The sequence below is a fragment of the Stegodyphus dumicola genome, chromosome X2 (genome assembly GCF_044657685.1).
Source record: "Stegodyphus dumicola isolate Sdum_Otavi_A_Nest chromosome X2, ASM4465768v1".
Lineage (NCBI taxonomy): Eukaryota > Metazoa > Arthropoda > Arachnida > Araneae > Eresidae > Stegodyphus > Stegodyphus dumicola.
This window is the reverse complement of record NC_140781.1, coordinates 160,704,249-160,721,264: the sequence shown is the minus strand read 5'-3', so window position 1 is coordinate 160,721,264 and position 17,016 is coordinate 160,704,249. Positions and strand designations below refer to the sequence as shown.

The following is a 17,016-nucleotide window of genomic DNA, read 5'->3' as shown; positions in this document are numbered from 1 at the left end:
ACACCAGAATTATACCAGAATTATATTATTCTGCACTGCCAGAATTTTATGTGATTCAAGCGCAGACCTTTCCACTCATTTGTCTTTGGAGCATGTTATTTTTTGTGAAATATTAGATTAATAAAAATTTTTACTTTAAGAAAGGTGATGCTAGTTTCAAGACATAAGAGCATATTTTTTGTTTACTGATTGCCGTACCATTTGCTCGATGGAAGATATTCTTTTCGAAAGATTTCGGTCCAATTCAAATCTCAGATTACAACGAGTTCGTAATAAAAGTTTTCGACAGCTTTTCGCATATTCTTGAATCTATCTGGGAAACAAATTGCTCCAATTTGTACTATTCCCTGGGGTTATCCAAACTTTGTCGCAGAAAAAAATATAGACGCCAATTTGCTGCTCTGAAGTCTCTCCGCTATTAATAAGGTCATGGTAACGATTTCGAATTATTCTAAATTTTTATTTTTCCTGCATCTCTTTTATACTTTTTCTACAAGAGCACCGAATGGCGAAGACATTTAATGAGTTGCTCTAAAAACTTAGTATCAAAAATTATATTTCTTTCTCTTCCAGGATCGCATCCTCCTGTGAACTGCTTCCAGAAATTCTTAATGCTTGCGTCCTTTATCTATCAGATTTTATTAAAATAAAAGTAATTAATTGTAAAAGAGTACTTTTACATTAACTTCAGTCACGCATATATAATTTATCCCACCTCCTCCACATTGGGTTTATCAAAACATGTCTTAATCATTGACAAAAGAGAAAATTAATACGAATTTTATTATTTAATCTCATGCTACACTAATTTCAAATGCATTGCAATGATTTCAGATAAGTTATTTTCTTCCATTAAACAAGAGTAAATCTAATCGCAATGAAATGGCAGCCACTTACTTTATCAGCAGGATTTTTAATTCCCTACTAATTTAATGGACAGCGGTTATTAATTATATTCTTTATTGTAAAACGTCCTTTCTTCCTTGTATTATTATTTGAATTTTTATGCTTTAAATACAGTTAAAATATTAATGCTAAAATTTCCTTTATATACTTATGCTAAATTTACACATGTTCTCCTTAACTACTAATACACGTGTGATCTTTAAATTTTCCTTAATTCTAAAATTGCTGTAATTTTGAAAAAGAGAAATCTATGTCAGTTGCCCAAGAAATCGTCAAAATGTTATTTAAAATGCATACCAATCAAAGATCGTTATTTTGCCTAATTTTAGGATATAAATAAGAAACTAAGAAAACGCTTTTTTAAGATAACGTTTGCGACTGCAAAAGTTTTGAGTGTATTGTAGCATAAATGTTACGATAAAAATTAACATATACGAATTGGAATAGTATTTTTAAATGTACTCTTCTTGAGAAAAACGCTAACATTACATTAAATCCATATTACCAAGAATTACTTTGCAGAGCTTAAAATGGTTATGCTCTTAGAACCTTTTATAAGCTCCTTTAATAGGTTTGTTTCATGGAAAGTGATCTTTGCATATGTTACGAGAATGTCGATCCCCACCACTACGTATTTGATAGGCCACTTCCATCAAACTACTTTTTGCGGAAGCCAATAGCTGAGAGTTGTTTTGCATAGACAGCTAACATCTGCAAAAGCAGGCGTGCAATATCCTCCATTAAAACCTGTACTTCTCATGTTATCCCTACTACACAGAGTCAAGATTTGTGATCTTCAGTCAATACCGCCAGCCACATCGTTATGTGTTATAATTAGCATAACATCATGTAATTAGTATAGCATAGCACCTTCAGTTGTATCAAGCCATTGTATACATATCCATGCACATTCTTTTTATTAACGCTGTAAACTGTTTTTGTTTGACACTTACTGTTTAAATATTTGTACTGATTCTACTTTACATCTATACCTGTAGGACACCCTGGCCTTATTTGTACTATAATCTTTTAATAGCATTGTTCCAATCATGTGCTTTTCTTTTTTGTTTTGCTCCTTCTAATATTTCTTTCTCACTTTCCGTTGTCAGGTCTCAGAGTACATTGCACTCAGCGCAAGATTTTTTTTCCATCGATGGTTCCATCAGGCTGATAAGCAACTAAGCCAGTGGATCAGCAGTTCTGTTGACAGCATGGAGAAAGAATGACATTTTGAGGAACTGCAAACTCTCCCTGAGCAGGAAAACGAAGCTGCCCAAAGGGATATTCATTCTTGTCAGTAGGAGGAGAGCAGAAACGGCGAATTTTTTTTTCAGCTGTCAAAAGCCTTCTACCGAAGTGGGGAAAGGGATCGTGGCCACTGCAAAACAGTCACATCCCAGATAAACTGAAGTGAACAGAGTAGCCGATATGCTAGTGAAAATGCCATGCATTTCAAAGCAATCCTGAAGAACAGACCTTGAAAGCCACCAGACTGGGGAAATACATATTAAAATACACTGCTGGCCACCCAAATTGCAACACCAAGAAAGACAAGAGATATCACAACAAAATTTATTTAATATATAACATGTTGACGAAGTATCAAATGATTAAATTTATAGATTTCTGTGAAGTGTGGCTCCTTCCAGAATCAGTAGCCATTGTTGGAGATCACCGCTGCCATACGCCTCGGTATTGATTCAAAGAGAGTTTGGATGTATTCTTGGAGTACAGCAGACCAAGCAGTTTCCACACGTTATCAAAGTTGATCTGGTGTGGTGTAGCAGCTTGGGATGTAATCTGGGTCAATCGTTCAGCAACCATGGAGCACATGTTTTCTATCGGCAAAAGATCCAGAGAGCGAGCCGGCCAGAGAAACAATTCAATCTGGCGATTGACGAAGAGTCCTTGGACAATGCGTGCCACGTGTGGTCGCGCATTATTCTGTTGAAATATGGCTGCGGGCAAGCCCTGAAGGTAAGGAAGGACAACTGGCTTTAAGACCTCGGAGATGTAGCACTGGTTGCTTAAAATACCGGCAATGCGTATTAGACAAAGGCATCCAATACCGCCCCATACCACCCCATACCATAATACCTGGTGCAGGACCAGTGTGGCGGTGCATAACGCAGCTGTTCAGCATCCTCTCTCTACGGTGCCTCCAGACTCGAATCCGACCATCGTAGTGTTGCAGACAGAATCGTAACTCGTCAGTAAAGACAATTTCATTCCATTCTGCCGCACACATCCTTCTTTCATCGTACCATTGGCAGCGGAGACGTCTGTGGTTCTGCGTCAAGAGTAGACGAAGCAATGCACGTCTTGCGAACAGACCAAAGTGCTGTAAACGGCGTCTAATGGTACGCGCAGACACTGGATGATGCGTTACAGACTGAATATGCTGTGCTATGGTTCGTTATGTGACTGAACGATCCATCACTGCCATGCGCACAATGTTCCTGTCATCAAGTGAAGTGGTGCACAGAGGTGAATGAGATCAAACACGTCGGTCCGTCGTACCCTCCTGCATCCAACGGTCATATGTCCGCATTACAGTTGTTTGGTTTCGTTCAACACGACTACCTATTTCCCAGAAAGATAATCCACACTCTTGGTAGGCCACTATCCTTTCTCTGTCGAACTCGGATGCTTGCTCAAACGATGATCGCTGTTTACTACGAGGCTTAATTGATCGTTTTTTTTTTTTTTTTTTTTTTTTTTTTTTTTTTTTTTTTTTTGAAAAAAACCACAAGAAAAACACAACTGCCGAACTTTAAATCGTTGAAAAGTCCAAGCCTGAAATAGCGCTTTAAATTGGCGCCACAGGCACGCGTGATGTGCGTCTGCGCTGAAATTCTAATCATTTGCATATCTCACCTCCGCTAATGCATGTTGTAAATTTCATGTTATTTGCATGCTTCCTTCAGTGTGCTGCACTTACGGTGGCCAGCAGTGTATAAGTATTTTTATAACTACAGTGGAACCTCTCTTAACGAGCATAATTTGGTCCTGAATCTTATTTTAACACTCGTTAAGCGAAGCAATTTTTTCAATAGTAAACAATATAAAATATGATAATGTGTTCTATTCCGAAACCAATATCCAAACCTATTTACGTAATTTATATTTATCCTTATTTACAAAAAAGTTATTTAAAGTATTTTTTCCTGTGCTTCAATATCTGTAGAAAATGGATAAAGCACTATCATTAAATAAATTTGCAACGCACGTAGTTTCTGTCTTTTTACGATGATGCTTCTCAATATACGTTTAAATAGTTTCCTATACTTTCAACATCTTCGTTATTTCACTCTACTGCTTCTTGCTGTGGCACAAAATGCAGCTCCATAAGCTTTTCGGTCGTCGTTTCTGGCCATCTTTATCCACTAGCTCATCGATGCAATTGCTACATCGATACAGTCTGTAAAATGATTCCGTGTCACCCAAGTCTTGCTGTTGAATGCCCATATGGCATTTAACCTTCTCATCTGGACTTCTTGAAGGTTCATGGATTGTCCGAATGTTTAACAAACAGCGGTTTAATTTTTAAATCGTTACGAGCAAAGAAACAGCATGAGATGTGTTTTCATTGGCTCGTGGGCCCGGCAATGCATTCTCCTTTGCTGTGATCTAAGTTCATTTCAGCATCTTTTCCCACAACTGAACTGTCTTATCATAATTAAAACCTTGCTACGGTAGACAGCGCTTAGAATTCATAAGCTTCTTGAATAAGTCAATGAAATTCTCGGCTGCCTTTATATCTGAGCTTGTTACTCTTCCGTGCCTCAAAACATTGCTGGCTCTTTTCTTAAACTTTTCAAACCTACGACGTGGCTTGAATGCTTCTTCTTCGACCGTTCATGATAAATGGATCTTCTTAATGAAGTCGGAAAAAATTAATTTCCCCTTCTCCCAAATTATGTTTTCGTTAATAGAGACCAAACGAGAGGCCTTGCATTTGCCTCTCGTTTGTCCGTATGAGATGCAATCTCTCAACATCATCGAGAATACTTGGCCGTTTCGCAGAAATTCTTGGGAACCCTTTAAGTATCAGTCTCCTTAATTTTATCCTTATTTTTAAGTATAGTAAAATGTTGATATTTGCCAATTATATGTGCCCGCTAGGTCAGCCACGTTTATATTTTTCTCCCTTCTTAATAATTTAGCTTTAGACTTCTACGATGATTTTCTTTTTTCTCTTGCCCGTTTTGGGAACAAACGGGTAAGATTGCTTAAATTTTGCACTAAAATAATACTTAATAATATATTTGAATACAACTTTCACAAGCGACGGTAAAGAGCGCTAAAAACTTAATGATAGCCAAGATGCAGGTTGGATCCTGCATGTGAGGTCAAGATGTTTCTAAGCCATTCGTTCTTTGAATCGCTCGTTAAGGAAGTATTTTTCTTTACATTTTGTTTTGTTAGTTACACAAATCACCTGTTATGGGAAATGTTCGTTGAAAGAGGTTTGACTGTAATATTAGTAAATACGTATAATTTCCAATACTGGTAATATTTTTTAAGCTTTTTTCAAATTTTTAACTACTTTGAAATGGCTTGTGTCGCGAAAGGGGGGGGTTTTATTCCAAAGCGAAACTTCTACCGTATATAAAATCAATCTTTCTATATGAAGAACATTATATCTATATCTATAATTGATCTATATTCGACAAGGTTAAGTTAAATGTTTATTTACAATATTTACAGTTAATTAGTTACTTAATCAGCATAAGGAAAATTCTACAAATCAAAGGATATGGCTTAATGCGCCATTCCCGTCTAGCATCTAACATCTAACTAAATGTTTACTTCAGGTGAGGGGCTGCTATCGCTGTATGACATCATATTTTTCTACAACTTGTGAACAAATTAAATTTTTTCCTATTTGTAACACATGTAAATTAGAGTCCCGTACAACGAACGATTATTATTACGAATGTTGTTCTGAAAAAGATTTCTTTCGATATAGGAGGTAAAACTTTGATACATCTTTAAATTTCTGTCATAATGATGCGAATTTAAAGCAATTTAATATATTATTAGAAATGCTCGTTTTTCTGCTACACGTAAAAAAATTAAACGTAATGTCTTATACGTTATTTCAAAACTTCATAAAATAAACTGCTGTTTTTTTAAAACGTTGGGATCAGATTTGAGGTTTTTAACTTAATGTCGGAGTTTAAACATTTTTTTTTTTCATTTCTGCATAAAAAGAAAATTTTAATCGATTATGCAAGTAATCTTATGCACTTAGGCAAGCTTTTATCCATTGAACCTTGAGTTAAAAGCATTTCAAATTATGGCAATAATTACCCATATAGTCCATTATCTTGCCTCTTGTCCATTACCTTGTATTATATAAGTCCATTATTTTGTCTCTGGTACAAATACAGTATTGTAAAATGAAGTTTATAAAATTAGTTTAGAGGTTTTTCGTCAAAACGATGCATAAGTGTGTCAATTTTTAAGAAATATTCTATTAAATACTTTTGTATTACCTGATTTAGAATAATTTTCCTTTGAGTTTGCAGCTATAAAGTAATTGTTTTGATTCGTGAAGATTTTTCTGTCAACTAAATTGTTCTTTATATTTTTCATATATCGCATGTAACCAAGGTATATATAAGTAAATGAAAAGCAACTATATTAATGGTAATTATTCAATTGCATTTCAACATCTGAAAGAACGCGAATTACATTGCTATTTTCACTACACAAACGAATGGAATATTTCAGAAAAGAATGCTCCCCCCGTTATTGCAATATTTCAATAATTTTTGCAAATGAAAAAATTTCATTAACACGTTTTAATAGTAAATGATGCGATTTTCACTCATAAAAATCCCTTTGTACATTATTCTCTTTCATTTTGGCATCACTTCTTAACTTTTCTGAGACATAAATAGCTTCTGTTAATATATTTTCCAATAAATTACATTTAATTTTATATTTTTTTCATTAATAAATTAATGATTAAGATAAAAAATTGATACTTCTTAATTTATAAGCAATGCAAAGACTGGAAATCTGAGGTCATTAATTTTTGAGACATAAATAGCTTTCTAAGACGCAAATAAAACATAACAATAATCATAAATATTAATGCTTCTAAAATATATCTGCTTTTCCTAACTGATTTTTGCTTTCTGATCCACCTGGGGTACAACAAACTTATTTTCATAAATGAAGTTTTGCTCATTTCTCTACGAAGTACACAAAACTTGTTTCATACAATTTTATTTTTACTAATTATGAAGAAACTTTATACTTGTTTAGGAAATAAGTATTTATGTGTACTACTTTTAGAATCCATGCGACAGAGTGTGAGTACTCATCTTCAAATATACGTTAGTATCAATAAGCTTAACATTACCTTGTATTACCTCGTATAAGTCCGTTATCTTGTCTCTGGTACAAATACAGTATTGTAAAATGAAGTTTATAAAATTAGTTTAGAGTTTTTTCGTCCAAACGATGGATAAGTGTGTAAAGTTTTAAGAAATATTCTATTAAATACTTTTGTATTACCTGATTTAGAATAATTTTCCTTTGAGTTTGCAACTATAAAGTAATTATTTTGATTCGTGAAGATTTTTCTGTCAACTAAATTGTTCTTTATATTTTTCATACATCGTATGTAATCAAGGTATATATAAGTAAATGAAAAGCAACTATATTAATGGTAATTATTAAAGTACCATTCCAAAAAATGTTTTGAACATATTCTACAGCTAAATGTCTGAAACAAAACACGTCAATGGAAATGAAAGAAAAAATTAAATATTTTTTTTTTGAATTTCATATCTTTAAACCGACCGAATACTTTTCCCCAAAATATATGAATTTACTCTGACGAAAAATTAACCTTCCATCAACTAGAAAGTTAATTAATTAGGTAAACCACGTCAGGGTTTATGATGCAGGGAAAGATATTTTATGATGCTAACTAACAGAATTTTCAAACAGATGCTCACTTGTGCTTATGTTACAGAAGAAGAAAATCGTGGAAATAGTATGCAAGGAGGAGATCAAGCTCAGGCTGCTGAAATCACAAAAGCAAGATAGATATCACAAATATCGATGACTGTTATAAGGTCACGATATTTGTCGTGGTTCGAGTCACGGCGCTCATTTTTCACGTCTCCTGCTCCGAAATAACCTAATGACTCTACACTGTAACTGTTTGACCTAAGAACATAATATGCGTTTCTCATCTATTCGTTAAATACTTAATATTCTCAACTAATGTGAAAGCTTTTAATTAAAAAAATTTTCAAATTTAATTCTTTTTTTGAGCGTTTAAGAAAATTGTAATAAAAGTGAGCAAATTGTTAATTTATTAATTTTTTAAAGGTTTTGCCTTAATATTCTAGTATAGTAAATCACATGGAGCAAATTAAAAACAGTACGATATAGAGCAAGCAAATGAAAACAAAGAAATTAGTCATATTTTGCTCATTTTTTAGCTCAAACAGTTACATTCTGTTCATACCCTAATTGTTGCCTACAAGATCCAAAATCATTGCATAATTCCGCAAAAAGTAAAATGCGCATTGGCATGAAAGCAAGAAAAATCACCAAAAAGGTTCCTCGTTCCCAGACCAAATCTTGACATATGACATAAAATGGATCATATATGATACCCGGAAGAATAAACACCTTATTTGACTTCGGGTTCGGTCTTATTAGCCGCTCAACAGGACATTCACCAAAAGAATGTAATGCTGTGTGTTTTATGGACCAACACTGGCATAGTCTACTAAGAATATCTAGTAGACAGCAGAAACACCATAACAGCCGACGTCTACTCATCACAACTGCAAAGAGTTTTCAGCTGCAGTGCACTAGAAGCAGCCAGCACTGGTCAATAAATGAAGATGTCCTCCTCCACGATAATTCCAGACCTCATATGATAAAAGCGATCAAAGAAGTGATTAAAACATTAAGCTGGGAAGTTTTGCCTCCATCACCCTATTCCCCATACATCTTCAAAACAGACTATTATCTCCTTTGGGCCTTGGATAATCATCTGCGGGAATAGCAGTTCCAAACATGCAACGATATCACAAAGGCTGTATCACAAATTTTTGACAACAGAAAAAAGGATTTTTTTCAAAAAGGGCATTTATAAGCTTGTGTCTCGTTGGGAACATGTAAATTGAAGCCAATGGTGATTATTTCGAAAAATAAAATGGGTGCTGAAGAATTTTGTGGACCGTTTTTGATGAGCGACGAAACCTGCATGAACTTTCTTGGTTACCTGGTAGTCATCCTGAACCTGAGTATTCAACAACCGGTAAGAGCTATGTTAAGTTTCAAAATGTTTTATGCCTCATTTTATCCTTCTGTACAGGTGGCGGTGTCCTCTCGCCCGATATTTATTACTGCGAATAGTTTTTTTTTATTTGTTTTTGTTTTTGTAACTAGAGCTGTAAAACCCCAAACGACTAGAATTCAGTATTCCATGAGAAAAATGTCAACATGAAAAAATTTTAATAGTGCATATAAAATTCTAAACCTTATTTATTTTGAGTCTTTATTTATTGTGTCAAAAGTCAAGTGTTTCATAAGCCTATAAATGCTAATAGTATAAAAGCCTAATTTGGCTTATAAGCCTATAAAAATTTAATGTAAGCTATTTAATAATTGTTAATTGTTGAACTTATCACAAAACAAAGCTAAATTTTCACAATACACTCAAAGCGGTCTTTTTAATTAAACGTCAAATCTAAAGCTGAACAAAATGGAAAATAACTACTATTTTTTCATTCGTTGTCTTAAACATTTATCATTTCAGTTTTTATAACGCTCCGTCCTCGAAAATAATGAAAATAAAATTCGGGAAAGTAAATGCAAAAACTTCAAAGACGTGGTGATTGAAAACAACAAGTAATAATATGCAGAATCGAAAGTAAAATTTAATAACATTTATCAACCCTCAGAATAATATAAATTAATATTTTACTATTTATTGTTTTGTCTAATCATAATTACAAACGCTAAGATAAGCTATAATTCACGCTTTAACCTCGAAAGCATTTTTGTCTATTCTTTACTGAACAAACAAGAAAATTCATAAGTGTAAAGCAGCAAAGAAACCTAAATTCGCTAGCTAGGTTTTCCTTCCATTCTTTTATATCGGGAAAAGGAATGCATTTTAATTTAAAATTTCCTCTGGAAATCCTCCATTTGCAAGTATTGAGATTGCACGCCCCTCCATGGTCATCATGCATAATGCAATATCTACGGCTGAAATACAAATCGACTGAGTGGATTCTATTTGCTGGTCAGTGAATTTTATTTTTGATCAGATGATCGATGCAGGAGGCTTTCGACACAACTTTTATTATTACTTGTGGCCAAAAGAATTGTGCCAGAGAATTTGTATGAGCATCTTTTATTTATGAGGGAGCTATAAAACTATCATCACGTTGCCTGAAAGAAGAGAAAAAATAGATATAAAGTACCGATCCGTAGACTTTACGCGCTGAGGACACATCTAATTGAATTGTTGGAAAAGGGACTTGAGAAAAAAGGGAACTCGTTCTTTGCGACAGTTTTCTTAAACTTTTATTCGCACACTATCTGTGAGAAAAATTGTAGAGCAGTACCTTCTTTTTTCTTTGCGCCGTCGCTCGTACATATCCGTTTTCTTTAAAATGTCATTTTATTTACCAATATTTTCCCAGTCTATCCTTTTTATGTTAAATTCCGAAAAAAGGCCACTTTCCTTTCAAACAGCTGTTATCTTTTATTCATTAACAGCTGAATTACAAATATGAATAGCATTTATTACAAATCATGTGTCACATTCACGCAAAACAATCTTTACAAGCATTCAGGTTTTAAAATCTTTTATGATGGAACTCCATAAGTTCATAGATGATTGTTTCGGCTCTTTGGTGATCTTGATTTTATTCAATCAGTAATGGAACCTTAATACAATTCTAAATAGAGGCTTATAAACTTTCATTTCAAGTGGTACTCAAATTAACATTCCTTTAAATAACCATTTCACAAATTGTAGCTTTTCTTTTAACTGGTGTAACAGCTTTAAATATTATTAAAATATCGTAGTTTAAAATAAATAATTTAATTAGATGATCATTAAGGTATTTGTTTTAAGGTCATTCATCGCAAAGGATCTTTGCACAAGAACGTAGATGTTCTGAGTAGAATTAAGTAATATAATAACTGTTAGTGTATGTAACCAAGTTTAGAATTAATTTTATTATTTAATGTATGCTCAACTGATGTATTTGAACGTTCTGTATTTTTTTTCTATTTAAATGTGGTGTAAAAGTATTTGTTTAAAAGTTTAAATTTTTGGCCTGATGAGAGAAGTTACCTTTTCTCTTTAAGCAATTGACCAATTTCTCTTTAAGCAATTTATAAACTTTCGAATTTTACAAAACTTTTTCCTTCGGTAAAAGTCTCTCCGTTGGGGAAAAGGTTATAACACCTTTAAATGTTATTAAAATATTGTAGTTTAAAATAAATAATTTAATTAGATGAACATTAAGGTATTTGTGAATGGCAGTATTTGAAACCAGGCTCCAGTGCCACGTGCGACTCTCGCACGAAGAATGTAATTTATTTTTTAAATGTTAGAATTCTTTTTTCTTCTTGTTTTGTATGTCGCCATTTTGAGCGCTAAATAAAGCTTTTCTGTGTTCCATCATTGGAGTTGTTTCATATTGCCAGAGAAATATCATAATCATGCCAAAGAAGTATCATAGTCATGCCAAAGAAGTATCACACTGGCGATAAAATACTGTTTCGTTAAAACGGTTAAATAGAATAATTTTTAATTTGATCCTGGTACTATAAACGTATTAAAATTTACTTTCATTTTTGTTTTACAAAGAAAAGATGAGGTACGTGAAATGAAGTTAATGTGCATTTAGTTTCATATCCAAATTCCTTAAATTTTAGCATCGATTGATCGCATTTCAAAGTTTATTACTCTGAAGTTTGCTGCGCTTGAATATTTCATTCGCTTATTTCTTGTATACAATGCAATTTCTTTTCAGGCATAAATTATCATTCTTGTAATTACATTAAGCCTACTTATCTTCTGTTATATTTATACAGGTTTACTTGCTAAAAAAATTATTGTAGTCTTAAATTATACTTCTTCTAATTTTATATTTGCAAAACAACGATGGTTATCAAACTTTCCCAGATTATTGTTGTAAAACAAAGTATTTGAAACTGTTAAACATAGAAATAGAAATTTGTACACTCAGAATATTTTTCTAGATATCCTCTTCTAATTTCGTATTTACTAAAGACAATTAGATATAATTGCTAAAATTCTAAAACTGCAATAGATACTTATAATACAGCAAAATATTTTAAATTTATAAACGTCGGAAAGTAAATCCATGTGATCAGAATCCTTTTTCTAAGTCTGCATGAAGAATATGAGCCCCGTTTTTATGGTTTAATTTATATAAAGAATTTCTTGGCAACCGTTGAAAACTTCATCTTTCCTTTGAATTGCCACGAACAGTTATTTTTCTTACTATCACATCTGAGTTAGAATTCGGTTGTGTGAGTTTTCTAGTGCCCTGTAGGGAAAGAATAAATTAGTCTCCGCTGAATAACTGGCAAATGGGAAACCTATTTAAATTGCAAATGAACACCTTCGCTTTTGCATATTCTTTATAAACCGTAACTGGCTTTTCATGAGTTGATTGCCTCATATTTTTGAATAGTAAGAGTGCTGCTGTGTAGAAGAATGAAAAATTGATAACCTCAAAGAAATAACTGTAATCTTTAATTACAATTGATGATGACATAAAACGAACAAAAAACTTCGGTGGCCGATTTTGAGAACAACCAAGGACCATTAAAGGCAACCTTTAAGGTCATAATTTATAGCAGTAAGACAGAAACTAAGATGAATCACGGAGTATCTGTATTAGACTGCAGAAATTTTCTCTTAAAAAAAGGAACAGTTTTGTATGAATGAATTTTTATGATGTCACATCAAGTGCTCCAAAAGGAAAAATGAAGGCTTAGTTTCTTTAAATATCGATCTCGGCATACATTTCCAGTTCGAGGTTTTTTCATATTTAGGTAGAGCATATGTTGAACTGTGTGGAATGGAACGGTGCATAAATATCAATTTTGAATATTCTATATTCTTTAATAAAATAAATACAAAATCCTTCCATGCTTTTCGTCCAAAATTAGTAAAGATATTCGAGAGTGCATTTTCCCACGTAGATAAATTTTCAATGTTCCTTAGTGCCATCAAACTTTAAGGCTATTCAATTAAATTTAGGTTATAACTAAGGAATAAAAACTGCCATTTTTTTTGTTTTCTTGTTACAAGTTTTTTCATGTAAAATTAGTCGAAGATATTATTTGCAAATTAAAAAATGAGCACTCATTTACCTAACTGATAGCCATATTAGGAAATTTTATATATAAACGCGTATTAACTGATATTGCAGCATATGAGATGCAAACCGTTTTCTCCACCTTATTTCGAGTAACAAGATGCAAATGTCCAGCAAAGGCCTGTAGAATGAAGTAGAATGGCGTGTAGATTCCTGTAAAGTACGCCTTTTAAGCGTATTTTACAGGAAAAATTCAAACCTTCAAATTACTGTTACAAATTTAGCATGCGAATACTAAATGATATTGAAACCAAAAAAAAAAAACAGAATGATAATGGTGATACTGAAATTGAAGAAACAGAATAAGAAGGTAATGTCAATATAAAGATTACTTGAATCAAATAAGACAGTTCTCAGTCCTACCTTAACAAACTGCTTCATGAAAGACGTAATCGCGAGTTTAGTCATAAATATGAAGAACAAACTGAAGTTATTATAGTTTGCAACTCTTAGCTGTAGGAACTGTAATTTCCTGGCTTTGAGGAAGGCAATGAATTTTAACAGGAAAATAATTCTTTTCAATCTTCAAAACTTTGGCATCGTGTTATTACTAAAGCTAGTTTTGCTGTAAAATACTTTATATTTAAATAATAAAAGAAACTTGAGTAAATTAAAATACAAAATGGAAATCCACTCTAAAGTAACCTAATACGAACTATATTATGCATCCTTAAGAGAAACATGGAAACCATATAATTTTTACTGTCGGGTACACGTAGTAGATATTTTCCGTTACCTTTATACCAGTTCAGTGCTCAACCTCGCAGCGCAGCGATTGTTATAACAATCTTTTGTACTTCTCAAACCTCATATAATAAAAAATGGGTTCCTAAACTTTCGTCAAAAGTCAAAAATCGAGCTTTTACAATCAAAACGCCTAGATAGTTTCAATGACGTATCCATTTTATATAAAATATACACAAATCATTCCATTGAACTTGTTGATGCTGTAGAAACTTGTTGATGCTGTAGAGTCTTGGACGCCCAGGAAAAAATATGCGCCGTCGCCAGTTGAGAGAGCTGATGAGACGCCGTCGCCAGCTGATGAGAGAGTTGGTCGCCAAACATAGAGTTTTAACTGGAAAAGTTTAAAACAATGCCCTTCAGACTGTATTAGACTAATACGCGAGTTATCGCTCTAGTCTGAATTAAAATGGCTAAGTCCTACGAAGGTTAAGATAAGCTCTTTATTAGCGCTTTAACTTTAGCAGAAGGCACCACTTGGGCTTACAAAATAGGGGTTACCGCCGAAAACATCGCAACAAAAACATCGCGGAAGAAAACGTCGGGGAGAAAACAAACAAATTATTTTTTATAAAGTTTTACTGGTAATTTTAATGAAAAATATACTCTAAAAAATTAGAAAAAAGAAAGATAAGTAACTGCATGAGCTTATCTATAAAAAATTGCTTAGTTAATTATCAAACAATTTTCTTTCACTTTTCTTAATGTGATACTCTTATAGGAAAAGTTATTTATTTTGTTCTTAAAGTGTCGTTGAAAGCTAATGTAAAATAAAAGCTAACGTAGAATATCGCAGTTCCTAACTTTAAAAACTATTTACCATCAAGGCATTCTGATGAGATTTCTACTGTTCGACTGGCTGAGCTGCAAAATCGTCTAACACTGGTATTTCGACCCGGCGAACGAGCTGCCTGCATCAGATTTTCGTGATTTTCTTAATGTATAACGTGGATATGAGCCAGTTTCTAAGAACGTACTCCACAAAGGCATCCCTCCACATTAGCCTTAGTGTGCTTTGGTGTAATCCAATAAACCAAATCCGCTGCCGAAGCATTATGTAGCTGACTTTTTTCACAACTAACAGATCAACATCCAAGTAATTAACTGCCCGTTGTACATGAAAATTTTAATGATAACTTAAGATTAAATTGATACAAAACAAGATATAATTTTTATTAAACGAATATCGGATTAACAAACTTGAGAGAAGATATTTAAGTTTCATTGTTCAAAAATATTTTATTAGTGAATAAAAAGTATGAAAATAAAAATTATCCTTCCTTCCATCTCGCGCTCACAAATCATTGTGCGAGTATCCATTTACAATTATTAAAGTCTGAAACACGTATGTCTGCGATGTTATTGTCATACGATGATTTGTATGAACTTTATTTTTCACCACGATATTTCCGACGACGATGTTTTTAAACTGCGAAGTTTTTGAACCGCTTATTTCCTATGACGATATTTTGCACTACAATGTTTTAGAACTGTGATGTAATCTCCTTGATTTCTTTTCTCACGCGATGTTTTGTAAAATAAGGTTTTCGTCTTGAGTTGTTTTCTCCACGATGTTCTCAGCGGACACCAAAGTAAAACTTTACCACTTTCAGGTATTTGAAATAACATAAGTGAAGAAGTACGCAGTCAGATACTATACAAATGGTCTATTTAAGTTCGCTTAAATATTTAACGTCGGTTATCAAAATGGTAAAAAGAAAAACATTTTGGTAGAGATGGAGATAGTACGTAAATTGCCAGCAAAGGCTGCTAAATGTTTTAACTCTAAAACATTTAAAACTTTGGCTTAAATACTAACAAAACTAATTTGCTTTACGGTGAGGACTACAGAAGTTGTAGTAAATTTTCTGGCAAGGTTTCTGGCAAGGTGCAAGGTTTCTGGTAATTAACCATAATAATTGGTTAATTACCAGAAACCTTGCAATGTCTATATTTAAACTAGTACATCTGTAGAAAAATTTATAAAAGCTTGACATATTCGGAGACATTGATTTCTTTGACTAAAATAAAATGTGACATATAAAATGCTTGACGCAAATTCAGGCTGATATATCATATAATATTAACTTTTTTTATTCTCTAAATGTGTAATCTTTTCTCCTTGCATCAGAAATTTTATTTTATGAATTCTCCTTTAACTAGGCAATGAATATACTTATGTCGGAAAATACAAATTCACCGGACAAGCATTACATTTCATTCAGAAAAGCTTTTAAGGCTGTATTGAATACTGAATTTCAATTATGTTCGAAGAAAGAAATCCAGCTTCAAATTGGCAATGTTGAATAATGAAATATTAATACCTATTTATTTCTCTTACGGAATGCATTAGCATAAGTTTCGTAGATAATAACATTTGTAAATTCCAATTAAATTAATCTACTGCAAAGGAAGAGCTTTAGGATATAATTTCTCATGGCTAGAGGTTTTAATAATCAGTAGTCCACTATAACTAGTAATAAACAGCTTAATACAATCTCTAATAAAATCCAATTACATAATTGGATGAAAGCATTGATTGTTCATAACAAGTAAACAACGAAGCCTCATCTAAATCCAAGTACTACTCTAAATCCTTTCTAAACATGCATTAAATCTCTAAGCAGTCAACTCATGTAAAAGTCCTCGTTCTTAATTTTCTATAAGTGATGAGTAAATTATGGAAGCTTAGAGTATGTTATTTGAAGAGTTAAACAATTGTGTTCGTAAATTCCTTTAAAAGAGGATGTCTTTTAGAGACTTCAGTAAGGTATAATCTTCGAAAAATAATTTTTATAAATTTATGAATTTCGATATTTTTATTTAGTTAAAAGTTTCAGATTCCATTAATTTACTGTTTTCATTTTCCTTCCATTAATAATATTGTGAAGAATATTCCCGCACAAATTTTTCAAGATCATGTTTTCTTCGATTCTATGCAAATTAAATGTTA

The 17,016-nt window shown here is 32.7% G+C and overlaps 1 long non-coding RNA gene across 1 annotated transcript in view; it reads left to right on the top strand.

Annotated features, from left to right (window-relative positions):
* LOC146992958 (uncharacterized) overlaps positions 1–6,553 on the top strand; it is an 80,802-nt gene extending 74,249 nt beyond the window's left edge. Inside the window, exon 2 of the long non-coding RNA XR_015038957.1 lies at positions 2,016–6,553. This is a non-coding gene — a long non-coding RNA (uncharacterized LOC146992958). The remainder of the gene's footprint in view (positions 1–2,015) is intronic.
* The last annotated feature ends 10,463 nt before the right edge of the window (positions 6,554–17,016 follow it).